This window comes from Acipenser ruthenus, chromosome 29 (genome assembly GCF_902713425.1).
Source record: "Acipenser ruthenus chromosome 29, fAciRut3.2 maternal haplotype, whole genome shotgun sequence".
Taxonomy (NCBI): Eukaryota; Metazoa; Chordata; class Actinopteri; order Acipenseriformes; family Acipenseridae; genus Acipenser; species Acipenser ruthenus.
In genome coordinates this window covers 11,029,446-11,044,350 of record NC_081217.1, presented here as the reverse complement: position 1 = coordinate 11,044,350, position 14,905 = coordinate 11,029,446, and the positions used below count along the sequence as shown (strand labels likewise).

The window sequence follows — 14,905 nt, the reverse complement described above, 5'->3', positions numbered from 1 at the left end:
GCAGATTTTGTCTTCTGTGTTCAAAGCGAATGTACTGCTCACGAAAGATGCTGGATTAGAGCAGGTATCCCACACACACACACACACACTCATGTTTGTATTGTTATCTTTGTGTGGACATTACATTGACTGACATATTTATGATTACTAATTTCAAGCCATAGAAACTTCTCAGGGCAAAAGACTAGATTTTAAGTAAGATATATTTTGTTATTTCTCCAAATTGTATTTTTTTATTCAGTGTTTCTCATTGTGGAGACATTTTTTCCAATTTTGTCCTCCAATGGTTTAAAGACTATACATACACACACACACGTTTGTTTGTAGTGTTTATGAGGACTTTTTATTGGCTCCCCTAATGTGTACATTTCTTATTCTAAACTCCAGAGAGGCATGGATCACTATAATAAAGAACATTTGGGTAAATAGTCCTTATTCTCTTCTAAAACTATTTTATGTTTTAAATGTATGTTTATACATTACAGGGGCATGACCTGTGCCCTCATAAAGTAGGTTTTGTCTGGTTTTCTTAGCTTGGGGGAACATTTTTTTACCCTGTGCACTGTTTGTCTGCCCCTTATTGCAGGGAAAGTGGGAGCCCTATTAGTTCCATGATCAAGAAGACCACGAGAACTCATACTGGCATTCAGCCGATCCACAGGACCTTCTCATGGATTTGAACCGGCGACGTTCCTCGGTGTTGAGGCTTGTGGGGCTGCACTGGAAGCTGTGCTGGTGTGAAGACCCCTATCTGCAGCAGTGGCATCTGTCATAGCGCTCTCTTCTTCTCTCCAAGACCCCGAGACACCCCTGGAGAAGGACACAAGAGGAGAACTCATGCAGAACACACAGAACTGCCCTCTTCTGTCAGCTTTACACAGGAGTTACAATACTAACTCTTTAAAGGAGTGATACTGTATATCACGTCATTTTGTTAAGGAATTAAATCGGTGTATGGATTATTTGTTATTTGTTAATTATTATTAATACACACACCCTTGTGTCGGATTCTCTATCCCTAATACTGTTAGGAGGGGCATGATTAAAGTCTTTAAAATCTTAGAAGGATACATTTACAACACAAATAGAGTTAGCACACTATGATTGTTGCACTATTATTCTGGAAAAAAGTAAGTAGCGGGGTTCCAAAAAATATAGCGTTATACGTCCCCACGTGATGCTACAACTGTTAAATAACGTAGCTGTAATTTATTTTTTCATCGTTAACATCCGGACAACTTGTTACACTTGGAACTTTAAAGTCTGTTTTGAAGCTTTTTTTAAATGTCTGCTCTAGAGCACTGGGGTTTGAGATCTGTTCTCTAAATCACTGCAGGTGCTCTGGCTTTTCTGTTCCGAACCACGTCATGGATCGTTATTGATATATTAAAAGTTGCCAGGATGTTAACAATGAAAAGAAGAATTACAGGTACATTATTTAAACAGTTGTAGCAAAACGTGGGCACGTGTAATGCTACATTGTTCCGGACCCCGCTACTTACTCTTTAATGTGCTGTGCTAAAGGTGTGGCAACATGAGCCGCTACTACAGTTTATTTTTAAACTACGTCAGATGTGCTTCGCTTTTTGGCTACTCATCATTGTGAACTTCAAATCAATTAATTTGTAAAGAAAGTCTGTAACCGTGTGACAGGATGCCTTCAGTGATGACATCAGAGCAGAAACACAGACTCAGGAAGTAGCGGGTGAAAGCTCAAACGCTACGGCGTTCAGTTTCTTTTATTAAATAATAAAACAAAAACAAAACACTTAAACAGAGTGTCACAAGTGACAAATTTCAATGGGTTCCTGGGTGTTTATTTTGTATATTTTAAATTGTGTGGAATCTGCTCCTCTTAAACCCCTGCTGGTTTTTTTGCTGTGCTGATTCATGGACAGGGTGCTGTTCTGCCTAGCAACAGGAAGCCCCGTCTGGTTAGTGCCACGGCCAATGGCCCTCCAGGTGTGACTATATAAGGTAGAGAGTTGAGACAGGAAGTAGAGATGTGGAGGCAGTAAACAGAACACTGGACTGGACTGGACTGGACTGGACTACAGGAGTGCGTGCACGCAGAAGCGCGTAGCCTTGGAGGAATCATCTTGGGAAATCGACTGTTTGCAAGATTATTTTTCTTCTGGCTGGAATGCTGCTGAGGGAACTGGCCAGAATTTCAATCATTGGATCCAACGGGTTTGGAAAAATTATTTTTTTTATTCTTATCTTTTTGGTGCGGGACAGTATAGGACGGAAGGCTGTAATTTGTGGCCGTTATATGTGATAACCAACATGGCTATCTTATCTAAACAAAGAAAAAACAAAAGGGATTCACATTCATGTTTTTTTTGTTACTTTATTGTTGATTTAATTTGGACACTAATTTTTTCTGTTTTGTTCACTTGCTTTGGTTATTGGACTGTTTTTGTAACAAGATACAGGTTATTGGTTGGTGTCCCAGCTTTTGGACACCTGGGCTTCTCTCCCCACAGATCTGGGAGAGGGGTTATATTTTGAATTCTACCCGCGCTGAAAGAAATAAGAAGAAAGGATTACTTGTGTTATCGTTTACACAGACTGACAAATTCCTAGTCTTTTTATTGCAGAAAAAAAATAAAACTACTTGCCTACGCTGGTTGGCCCCGTACCACCCTTCTGGGTGTATTCGAGGCCTACGGTGTGTTACTTACCTTACCTCCAGGTTTTCTAGTCCAGCTTCCAGGTCGGGCGTGGTGGCAGTACACAGAGGATCAGGCGAGGTCCGAGGGTGTGGTAGGAACGTGGGAGAAACGTGGGAGAGAGGAGAGAAATGCGAAGTGAAAGACTGGCTGAAGGGAAGTGACCAGAGCTTCTGGGTGGAAGTAGTGATTTACTTACCTGTGTTTCAGTTTCCGACGCTTCCTCCTGCTTCACTCCTCGTTCCCAGGTGCAACGGGGACAGCGGTGGACGGAGGGACGGGACGAGCGCCAGGGAGCATGGAAAGAGGTTAACACGAAGTGAAAGACTGGCTGAAGGGAAGTGACCAGAACTCTGAGGACGGGGTGCAATTTATATACCTGTGGTACAGTTCCCGACGGCCCCTTTTTCTTTACCCCACTTTCTGGTCGCAGGTTCTTCGGGGTGGTGGTCGATCAACCGGGAGAGGTCCAGCAGAGAGCGGCTGTCCTACCAGCGACGAGAAGTCTGATTACGGACCAAGCGAGTTGGAGGGGGAGACCCCAGGAGCATGGGATTTACCCCCGGACAATTTCTTTCTGTTTCGTCCCATCTTTGTGTTACATCTGTAACTGTGGTGTTTTACGTGGAACTTGTTTTTATGTTTCTCAGAGTCAGCGACCGACAGGAGGGGATTGCCTTAGTGTGCTGTGGATTTTTACTTTTTTTCTGTTCTGTTTTTGGCATTCCCTAGTGTAGTCCTTTTTTTGATTTTAGTCTAGCGATCTTTTTTTGTACCGTGTTTAGTACCCTGTCGAGAACAATAAAATGTGTTTTATCCGATACGGTTTCATTGTGTGTGTGTGGGAACCTGGGGATAAAAGAACCTGAACGGGAGAGTATAATTATCATTCAGTTACTAAGGTCCTTGCCTTATTAAAAACAAAGTGGCGTAGTCGTCAGCTACATAGGTATTATCGTCAATGTTATCTCGGGTCACACCACCCGTGACACAGAACACCAAACAAATAAACACAAGTATTGTGCTGGTGAAAACCAGCACACTTAACAGTTGTTTTTCCGCTCTCCTTGCCATACTCTCCCCGAGGGTAGAGAGTTGGAGGTTTATGTACAGTGATTCTCCCGATTAGCAACAATTAATCAATGAATTAACTCGGGAGATGGTCTCCGTCTGCATGAGTTTAATAAGGATGCGTGACTGTCAGCTAGCTAAATAAATCACTAGCTGATCATCACGCATCCTCACGAGGTTTTAAAAATACAAAACTAAATACGCAGCGCTTTTATCCGCGCCACAAACAATACAAATAATAAAACAGTGCATAAATACAGTGGCTCTCAAAAGTATTCACCCCTCTTGGATTTTTTACAACATGGAATCAAAATGGATTTAATTAGGAGTTTTGGCCACCGATCAATACAAAAAAAGTCCATTATGTCAAAGTGAAAAATAAGATCTACAAATTGTTCTAAATTACAAATACAAAACAGAGAAATGATTGCATAAGTATTCAGCCCCTTTTACTATGACACACCTAAATAAGCTCTGGTGCAACCAATTGTCTTTTGAAGTCACATGATTAGTTGAATGGAGTCCACCTGTGTGCAATTAAGGTGTTTCACATGATTTCAGGTTATATATACACACACACACACACACACCTGTCTCTGGGAGGTCCCACAGTTGGTTAGTACATTTCCTAACAGAAACTACATCATGAAGATGAAGGAACATTCAAAGCAAATCCGGAAGAAGGTTTTTTCAGTTTAGAATATTTCAAACAGCTTCTGTGAGCTTTATGGAGTATAGCAAGTTGCCCTGCTAGAACTGAAGGAAACATAAGATTCTTATCTGGTTTAGAATACGGTACATCTACACACAGTTACTGAAGGGGTTATGGATCAAAGGAAAGGAAGCGAATGGTGAAAGCCACAGTTGGTGTTTAATACTTTGATTACCCCTCAGACTGTCTCTTCATTTTTAAACAAACTGGATTTGGCTGCAACACTTTGCGATAGTCTACTGCAGCGCTGGATTCATTTTCCTTGGCCACATGTGTCTGTAGGGCTGCCTTTAACACACTCTGCCTGTATAAGGCACAATCACAAGTCTGAACAGCGGATGAAGCCAAGGCAACCACTTCATCTCAACATGTAGAGTGCAGTTTAAGACAAGTAATAGGATTGCTTTTCAGCACCAAGAATGGAGATTACTTCAGATACGATAAATTAAAATTGTTGTTTTCAGGTAAAGACATTACAAATAGAGTATTGTATTTAAGTTACAGCACTTTGTAGTCTGCGTGCAATTTAATATGCCAGTTGAATATTCAGTTACCCCCTCCTGCTGGGGAAGAAACAAGAACTGAAGTGGATCGTTGTAAGGAGTTCAGCTACAAGGGAGGGTTACAATCTAGAATTGCAAGTTGTTACAGAACATGAAACCTCTTGTACTCTCCTATCACCATCTTGATGTTTCTGCTGCCTCTTATCTCTAGGCTATTTCTCCCTACACGGGCAGATTAGCTGTACCCCCGCTCCATTGCCAGAGCTCGCTCCTTCACCGTGGCCCCTCAACGGTGGAACTGGCCCATGGATAAGGACTGCTCAGTCCCTGACCACCTTCCAGCACCTCCTCACACACCTGTAAAACTTCACAATCCTGGACTACAGCATTCAAGTCTATCACTACTTGCATCACCCTTGTAAAACCAAACTAACCCTGGGAGAAGCACATTGCATGTCTCACTATACAAGAGACGAGACCTTGGGTTAAAGGACATGGATCTTTACCAAGCATAGCTATTGAGCAACACACCTCCGATAAAAACCCCTTGAACACAAGACCACTGAGCAACTCCATTAGCTCAACAAGGCTTTTATTAATTCTTCAAAACACATTAGGAAGACACAGCGAGCAGTTTGTCACTAGACGGGGAGCGCCTCTTCAGGAACACAGCCAACAGGACAGCACAGGAGAGAGCCAGAGCCACAGCAGAGACTGCCAGCACAGGGACAGAGGAGCCAGAGTCTGAGATGGGAGAGAGAGGGGTTAACAGGACCACACGGGAGGGAAGCTACACCCATTGAAGACTCAGGAGTAGGTGTTTACATTGGGAATGGAGGATATTGTGGTCCAATGCTGAACCAGCTATAGCAAAAGTCATTCAAGGCGCAGTTTCCCTGTACTGCTAAAAGCACAGAGTCCAACATGCTTACAGGAGTGATGGAACAGTAGAGGACAAAGCAGACACATATTAAAAACAGTCTTTCATTTTAAAGGACAGACAACAGTTACACTCTTGAGATTCGATAAAGCAGAGTAACCCTCCATTGACAGCAAGCTGGTTCAGAGCTCAGTAGCATGGAGAGCGGCACTTACCCTGCACTTCTTCCACAAGCTGCAGGGGGTGGTACAGGGACTCCTTACTGAGCACGACAGCATGGTCTCGGACTACATGAACCACGGTCAGGGGGCCGATGGTGATCTCCTTTACATGCACTTGGGGGTCCTGGCCAGCTACACAGAGGGGGGGGGGGGGAAGGAAGAGACAGGAGGGCAAGGTTAGTGTCATTGAAGCAAAGTAATGCACTGGTGATTGAGCTACTCCACAATGCAACTCCATTGAAGGGGAGCACACATGGTCAAACTCTCCACTGAAAAAGGAAGGCAAAATGAGGTTAGAAATGCTTTAGCACTAGAAAGTTACTGGTCCCCATTTTCTTCCATTGAATAGAGTGTATCATTGCAAGATTTGCACATGCAGCTGTGGAACACAAGGTGTTGCTGCTTCCTGGTACCCAATCACTTCATATGTTTAAACTCACACCAATGTTCTATCCAATCGACCTACTGCAAAAGGTCATCCATTAAATATTACAATGGCAACAAAAGGATTTTGAACCATTGGTTAGAACTCCAAATGCCCCCCCCTCCCCTCAGAGTTCCCATACCCATTTAATGGCAGGTTTGTCCATCATATTGTACACTGGCAGCAAAGGATTAACACCAAATTAATTGGATTTGCCAAGTACAAGCGTTGCAGTATTTATACAGCTTGGTAGAGTTCCAGTCCTCCGAAAAGGCCTCACCCAGGCTGGGTGTTCAGACAGTACCTGGATCAAGAGGAGCAGCTCTCTTCTGCAGCCATTTTCCGCTCCAGTTGGGCTGGTTGATCTCGGCAGGAGGAAGAGGGCCTGTGAGGAACCGGGGTGTCCCAGAGCAGGAGCCAGCGTCACAGCACCCACACACTGCAGAGGAGCCGTCCTCAGAAACCCACCTGAAAAAGGGAGGCATGGCATGAGGGGGCAGGATCACAGACAGCTAGGATACAAGGACTGTGCAGAGCCACCGAGATCTACACAACCGCCCCTAAAATCAGTACCTTCAAACCAGTGCACATAGGGAGGAGCAAGTATTTCTGCAAGTGGATATCAAACTTGCTATAAAGAGGTCGGTAGGAAGCCAATAAATGCAAGTGTTCACACAGGTTCTAGCAGAGGCATGGGCAGGGAAAGGGACATGAACAACCCTGCTTCTTAAAAGCAGACCGTGGAGGAGGGAAAAATAAAGCCAAAACCCTTCTGACCACTAAAACAGCAATTCTGATTCCAGGCCGAGACTCCACAAGACATCAGGAGTCTTGCAGCGCTTGTACTTGCCGAGGACAGCTGCAACTGGGCCACAGAGGTAGGCTGCCATGATTGCAGTGGTAAAGTTCATCCCACACATGCTCATCAGGATTGATCTGGGATTGTGCTTAACCTAGACCACGGTCCGAGAGCCAATCACAAACAATAGCATGGTGGAAGGGGACAGGGTCCAGATTAAGAAATCTGTTCAGCAAGGAGGAACTGATCACTCCTGCACTGCAAGAGCTTACCTGTAGGATTGCTTCTGGTAGGAGCAGGCCTTGTTGGAGGCATCAGCTGGTTTGTCAGCATTGACTGCTCTCAGTGTGCAAGTCATGTAGATCTGAAAAAGAGGGGAAGGAGTCACAATGGGAATGCAGTTAAACACACCATACAGCAAATCAATGCACCAGGAAAGCACAGGGGTCATTATAGTACACTTTGACAAGACAAAGTTAGTGATGGACCCAGGTCTAGCCAAGCCTTACCATGCTCCTGGAATCCCCCTGGAACTTGAAAGCAGCGATGTCAAAGCGCAGCTTGTTCAGAACAGGTCTAGTGAATGAAGAGGAGGAGTCTGGAGACTTGCTATCCATAAGGCAGCTGGGCAAGACAGGAGACAAGCATCAGGAGAGGGTTACACCGCCAACACACAGCATTGAAACAGGTTCGATAAAGCAGAGTGCAGCACGAGCCAGTGTGTTTGAAGTAACTCCAGTTCTCACCCAAGCTTGTCCACGACAGCATATCTGGGCTCAGAGTCCTTGTTGTTGCTCAGGGTCGCGATGCAGCTGTCGACGTAGAGCCGTAGCGGCACGTGGTTGTCGACGGCAACAGAAGCCTCAACGTGAAGGATGTCACCCAGGTAGATGACATTGGAGACTCTGGGACCACTCCAGTTATCTGGAACAGGAAGCAAGGAGACAGACCAGCATTAAATAAACACCCCCCATACCCAACCCTTTCCTTCATACCATTCATGAGCAGCAAGGAGAAGTCCAGGATTTGCTCTGTAGAGGCTGTTGAAGTGAAGGGCACCCAGGTTGGTTTTATGGGGCTGCTGCTGACATTCCACCTTCTGAAAAATAAAAACCACATCCTTGTAAGTGATATCATGCATCACTGGCATCCTATTTAAGATAACACAGGAATACAAGAAATGTTGTCGTCAATAGAATTGAGTCCAAATCTTATATTACAGCAGCAGAGACTTGAGAACCCTGGTACAAACGAGTGACCAGCAGCAAAGTGATTTAGTGTGAAGTTCAGATACGGCCCCTCAGGTCCCCGTTTGCTTGGTACAGTACCTCGGGTATCTGCATTCAAGGAGAATATCAGCCATATTAACCCTGGTGATGATGCCAACGCTGGCAGGCTTGTAATAGAGATGGTTTGTGTAGCTCAGGAAGTCTGGGAATACCTAGGGAGAGAAGTTGAAAAGTGATCCTTCAATTCTTGATTATTAAATAAAATGTGAAGTGGTCTTGTGCTTTAACACTTTAAGGCACACAAGGAATTGAGCGCTTGTTCAAGCAGTTTGATACACTTGAATGTCACAAGGAAACAGAACTTGGATGACAAGCTCCAACCGGTCAGTAAACTGAACCCCCATTTCATGCACCTCACTGCAAAATCTTGGAGGAGAAGTGTCAAGAGGTCAATTAGGAATTTAAATTGACAATAGGCCACACAAGCAGTTAGCTTAATGAGAAAGAACCACAGAAATATTAATGCATGACTTCAGAAGTTGTTCAAGATGCCCAATTAATGCACAAAGCAGTCCAACACTGTCACATTATTATTATTTATTTCTTAGCAGACGCCCTTATCCAGGGCGACTTACAATTGTTACAAGATATCACATTATACATTATTTCACATTACATACAATTACCCATTTATACTGTTGGGTGTTTACTGGAGCAATCTAGGTAAAGTACCTTGCTCAAGGGTACAACAGCAGTGTCCCCCCACTGGGAATTGAACCCACAACCCTCCGGTCAAGAGTCCAGAGCCCTAACCACTACTCCACACTGCTGCCCAAACACATACCAGCGCCTAGAAGATTAGGGACCAAAACTTGAAATCCACAGACCGAGGTGTTCATGCATGCAAGTATATACACAGCAGAACACACATGACAAGTCTTGAGTTAATGTAATAAATGTGCGCACTACTGTATGTGAGACCTTCACAGTGAAGTGCAAGCAATAAGGAAAACTGGGCTACCCACTTATCAGTTCACTATTAGTTACCGCAGTTACAAATGCGATCGACACGCAGGGTTACCTGGAAAGTGCTGCCGCAGTCCTGGAGCTGAATGCTGAACAAAACCGTGTTGGCGACGCTGTCGGAGGAGGTGGCCGAGCAGCCCGCGGACCCCACGCTCAAGTCGGCGCTGCTCACCAGGTAGCCGATCCCAAACAAGTCCCGTTTCACCGTCACGACCATGGCGTCTTTCCTGCAGTCCAGGGTGACCGAATTCAACAGCGACAGGTCAGCTCTCTGCACGGAGAGAGGGGTGGGCATCGGCTGAAATACCGCTCTCGGCGCGGTAAACAGCACTGGGTTATAAACCGGCTGATCCGACCAGATCCATCCAAACGCTCCGTGGAGCTGCACAAGTAAAATCAAAGCGAGCGAAAGCACTGTCTGAACACCGCGCGTCCCCATTGTAAACTCTTCAGTTCAGAATCAAACACTGCAGCTGCATACCGATAAGCGCGTAGCCAGCACCTTTATACTCCCCGGAATTAATTAACGTGTTAAACCTGGCTGGGTAATTAAACAATGAGATCAAGTCTTTAGAAAACGAATGTTGGGCATATTCGGGTACTGAATCAGCAAATTGGTTTGGTGAAAACGACACTTTTCTGTGTTTACATGACTTGGAAAAGATAATCCAGTTACAATTCTGATTAATTCAACTGGATAGCCTACATGGATTTTTTTTTTTTTTTCCGAAACATAGCGAGCAGGATCCTCCACCTTTCTTTGAATGATGCCTACACTCTAGAAGTAAAGGTTCTCGTTAGAACCTTGCTTTGCCGCTGTGGGGAGACCTTTTTAGGTGCTTCTAAGAACCTTTCTTACATGGACTCTATATTATCTACTTGGTGACACTCGGTTTTGTCATGTAAGCTATGAAACGTATTGAAAATAGGAGTTTGCAAAACAATCAGGGGGGCGTGGCCTGGACTGTGCACTGAGTGTGTTAGTTCCCATTACTTGTGTAATCAGGGGGGCGTGGCCTGGACTATGCACTGAGTGTGTTAGTTTTCATTGCTTGTGTTATCAGGGGGGCGTGGCCTGGACTGTGCACTGAGTGTGTTAGTTCTCATTGCTTGTGTTATCAGGGGGGCGTGGCCTGGACTATGCACTGAGTGTGTTAGTTTTCATTGCTTGTGTTATCAGGGGGGCGTGGCCTGGACTGTGCTCTGAGTGTGTTAGTTTTCATTGCTTGTGTTATCAGGGGGGCGTGGCCTGGACTGTGCACTGAGTGTGTTAGTTCTCATTGCTTGCGTTATCAGGGGGGCGTGGCCTGGACTGTGCACTGAGTGCGTTAGTTCTCATTGCTTGTTTTATGTCTGTATTATGCTGGTAGGTGACGTATACGCTCCTTGCAAGGGAGCCGGCTCTTTTGTACAGCGATATCGGCGCTATGCTTCAGTGCGAGAGATCCCAGGTTTGCGCCCGCCCTCCATTTGTGTGTGGATTGCCTTGCTTTGTGTGATGCGCCTGCCTGCGAGATCCAAGATCACTAATATATATATATATATATATATATATATATATATATATATATATATATATATATATATATATATATATATATTGTAGCATCAAAATAAACTTATCACTGTTATAACACATTCATTTTCGAAAAAAAATCACTCGACCATGACACGCTTGAGTGACTATGACTGAAGCATATTCACTTAATCACCTAATTAGTGAGACAGTTGATTGGACGCTGGATATGGAGTGATTTCAGCTGTTGAATTGCAAGCTTGAATAAAAGCAATAAAGAAAATCACAGAAAAAGAGCAGCGCCTTCGTGCAATCGGCATGTTGGAGGCTGGATTAGGGAAGCGTACTGTGACTCGCCGTCTTCGGTGCTCGCAGCCAGCAATTTCAAACCTGGCGAGACGGTATAACCAGACACACTCTGTCAATGACAGGCCACGAACTGGGAGATCAAGAGTCCCAACACCTGCCCAAGATCGACAGATCATTTTACAGCATCTTCGTGATGTCAATTGTGATCAGCACAATAAAGTCACTGCACCTGCTCTAAAACATAGTTTGTCATTGAATTTTATCCAAATAGAAGTGATACGTTTCTTTTGATGCTCAGATATACTGTAAGTGATACGTTTAATTTGATATGAGAGAGAGAGAGACAGATAGATAAATAGATAGATTCCTGCATTATTCCTAGTGTTAGTTCACATTGCGAAACGGCCAGGACGGCGGATAGCTCATATACTCTCTGATGAAAAGACATTGGTTTTTGAATGGAGCCCGGATTAAGAAGGTGCAGAAACGATATTGTGATCATTTCAAATGAAAAGTGCATGTAATTCAAGTAGGAGACATTGAGGAGCTGTGACACGGACGGGTTGTATGCAGGTCGGGATTCAGAAACTCTCCGATGCCGTGTTTAAAAGCTACCGAACGCGTCTGCTCTGGAACAATATGCTGCTTTAAAACGTGTCAGAACCAAAAGTATTTTCTCAAGTTAGGGAAGAGGCGATGTGTAAAACTCTGGGGATGCAAACTGAACAGGTAGCCAGGACTGTACACCGTAACCAGGGAAACGGGGGACGTCAGGCTGGTGTTTGTGACGTTACATTTTTGTGCGGGTCACGTGTGCTGTAAGGTGGCTGGCAGTTTAGTCTTGTTGAGAGTTTATCGGAAGAGGGACGTATTTTTGCAGTTAAAATTTTCTTTAACAAACAAAAAAAAAACTTCTTTCTAAATCTTTTTAGATCTGGCATAGAATTGGTTTTCGGACAGTTTTTGGAAGACCACCTGCACTGAATTTCGTTTGGATCCGGAAGAAAGTATCTGTTTGTCTTTTTTGCTTTAATAATCCAACTCTTAAAAAAAAAAAAAAAAAAAAGGGCATTTATTATTTTTTTTAAAAAAGTATTGAATTGGTGTGGGATAAGAGATAAACATAATACATTTCGACAGTTAATGACTATTAGAATTCCAGACTAAATTTAGGTTTCATCTATTTCTTTATTTATTAATGCTGGTTGATTTGGACAATTTGAACCTGTTTGTGACAGTTTATTAAAGGCAAAAAAGACATCTTAAAGAAAGTGAATCTAGTCATTGCGGATTGCTTGCATTCCTGAATCTTTTGAGCTGAAGTCTGGTTCTGCTCTTCTGGAAGCCAAGGTAGGGATTCATTTTCACAATAATCTTTAGCTCTCTGATCAAGACCAGTTACATATTAAATTATAAAAGTCTATGAGTGATGTTAAATAATATGAGGAACCACACAATCCTTAAGTACTGTGGTATGTGATGTAGTGAATCTTTGTATACATTTATGAGAAGTCAAGGCTATGTGTTTAAAAAACGTCATACAAAAATATATAGTCATTTTAAACAGTCTGCTTTATTCACAGTGACATGTGATGTCACTGTACCATGCTGTGAGTGAAATACATTGACCTCCCAAAGCAGGGGTAATACTTGGTAATACTTACCCACTTTTAGGATACTGACATCTAACTGGTTGAACTTTGCAGTGACATCATTGCTTTATGTTGCTGTTCCATGATGCTATTGGTGGAATAAAATGACAGCACAAGACTGTTCTAGATAGGTCCTATGAGTAATTGTCCTGGTCACCTCGTTACAAAAAGGATATTGCTGCTCTAGAAAGAGTGCAAAGAAGAGCAACCAGAATTCTCCCGTGTCTAAAAGGCATGTCGTATGCAGACAGCCTAAAAGAATTGAATCTATTCAGTCTTGAACAAAGAGGACTACGCAGTGATCTGATTCAAGCATTCAGAATCCTAAAAGGTATAGACAATGTCGACCCAGGGGACTTTTTTTGACCTGGAATAAGAAACCATTACCACGGGTCACAAATGGAGATTAGATAAAGAGATAATTCTGGTTGCTCTTTTTTGCACTCTTTCTACTTCAGCAATATTCTTTTTGTAACAAGGTGACCAGAACTGAACACAATATTCTAGGTGAGGTCTTACTAATGCATTGTAAAGTTTTAACATTACTTCCCTTGATTTAAATTCAACACTTCTGTCGCAGGTGACGCTGAACTAGTTATTCCATATAGTAAAACATTAGACTCCATTGCATGGAGGATCTCAGTAAGCTACAGTAAATGGTTCATCAAATGAAACAGATTCAGTTATGTTAAGTTTGCTACTGATGATGTGAGGCAGAACAGTAATTGGATACCAGAAAATATGAATAACAGTGAGTTTTGGCCTCCTTCAGTGTTCTGGATGGAAGGCGTACCTCGCAAAGTGACTCTGTGCGAACAAAAGGAAATATATAGAAATAATATTTACAGCTAAACGTGTCCAAGTATCTTATAGGAATGAAGTCAGGCCATGGAAATCCACACCTGTGATGGAGAAACATTGGATCAAGGGACTTCTTGTGGAAACAACTAAGAGCGAAACCTGGTACAGAAGCTGAATCCTGCTGAGAACATATGGATATGCTGAACATGTACTAGGCGATTTTAAATATGGAATGTATTATAAAATGAAGTGTCAAAGATATTAGGAAGGATAAAGAAAGAGTATCCTTGTACCACTAGTAGGTGGCTCTCTTGCTCCATGAAATAGGTCAGTCTACATATGGTTCTAATTAAACATTTAGCAATCTGAGAATTTTTAAAATATATATATAATGAGCGATTTACCACTTGTATATCTTATCTCCAGAAAGCATGACGCTTGATAAAAAGCACCATTCCGGCTAAAGGCTAATCTACAAATTTATGTCAAGAAAAACACAAGATAAGAAGAGACTCTTTATGACCAAAAGTTTAACTAACAATCCAGAGGTCTTGAGAAAAAATCCTGTCTCGGCTGGATTTTGTATGAACAAAGGGAAGGGTCACGCCTAGTTGAATGCAGTTATACTGGCCTACATTTGGATTTAAATCCTAAGAGGAATTCACCAAAATAATATTATAGCAATTGATAAACAGAGGTAAATTAATTGAAAGATTATCTTATAATGAAACAGGTTCAGTGCTAATTGACACTGTTTATAGTTCATAACAGTTATTTCATAAGATTAATAATATGTTTTAAGTATTTGCTATAATGAGAAAACATATTATTTAAAACTGACAAGTATTATTGCTTGTTCACGACTTTGCTGTAGTGATAAGAAGATTAAAACCTGGAGCAGTATTCGATTTACTTAAATGGGAAAATGGTACAAGTTTATTCTTCTTTCTATTGAACAATAAGACTTCTAGACATTATGATATCCATTGAAGTATAGAAGTTAAAAGGTGTTGTGTTATGTTTTTGTGTTAAGTTTGTAATAATATACTATAATGTACCTTGTTATTAATCCACTATACTATTGTCTAAT

The 14,905-nt window shown here is 42.6% G+C and overlaps 1 pseudogene; it reads right to left on the bottom strand.

Annotated features, from left to right (window-relative positions):
• Positions 1 to 5,533: 5,533 nt before the first annotated feature.
• On the bottom strand, positions 5,534 to 10,025 carry LOC131702039 (zona pellucida sperm-binding protein 3-like; annotated as a pseudogene).
• Positions 10,026 to 14,905: the final 4,880 nt, after the last annotated feature.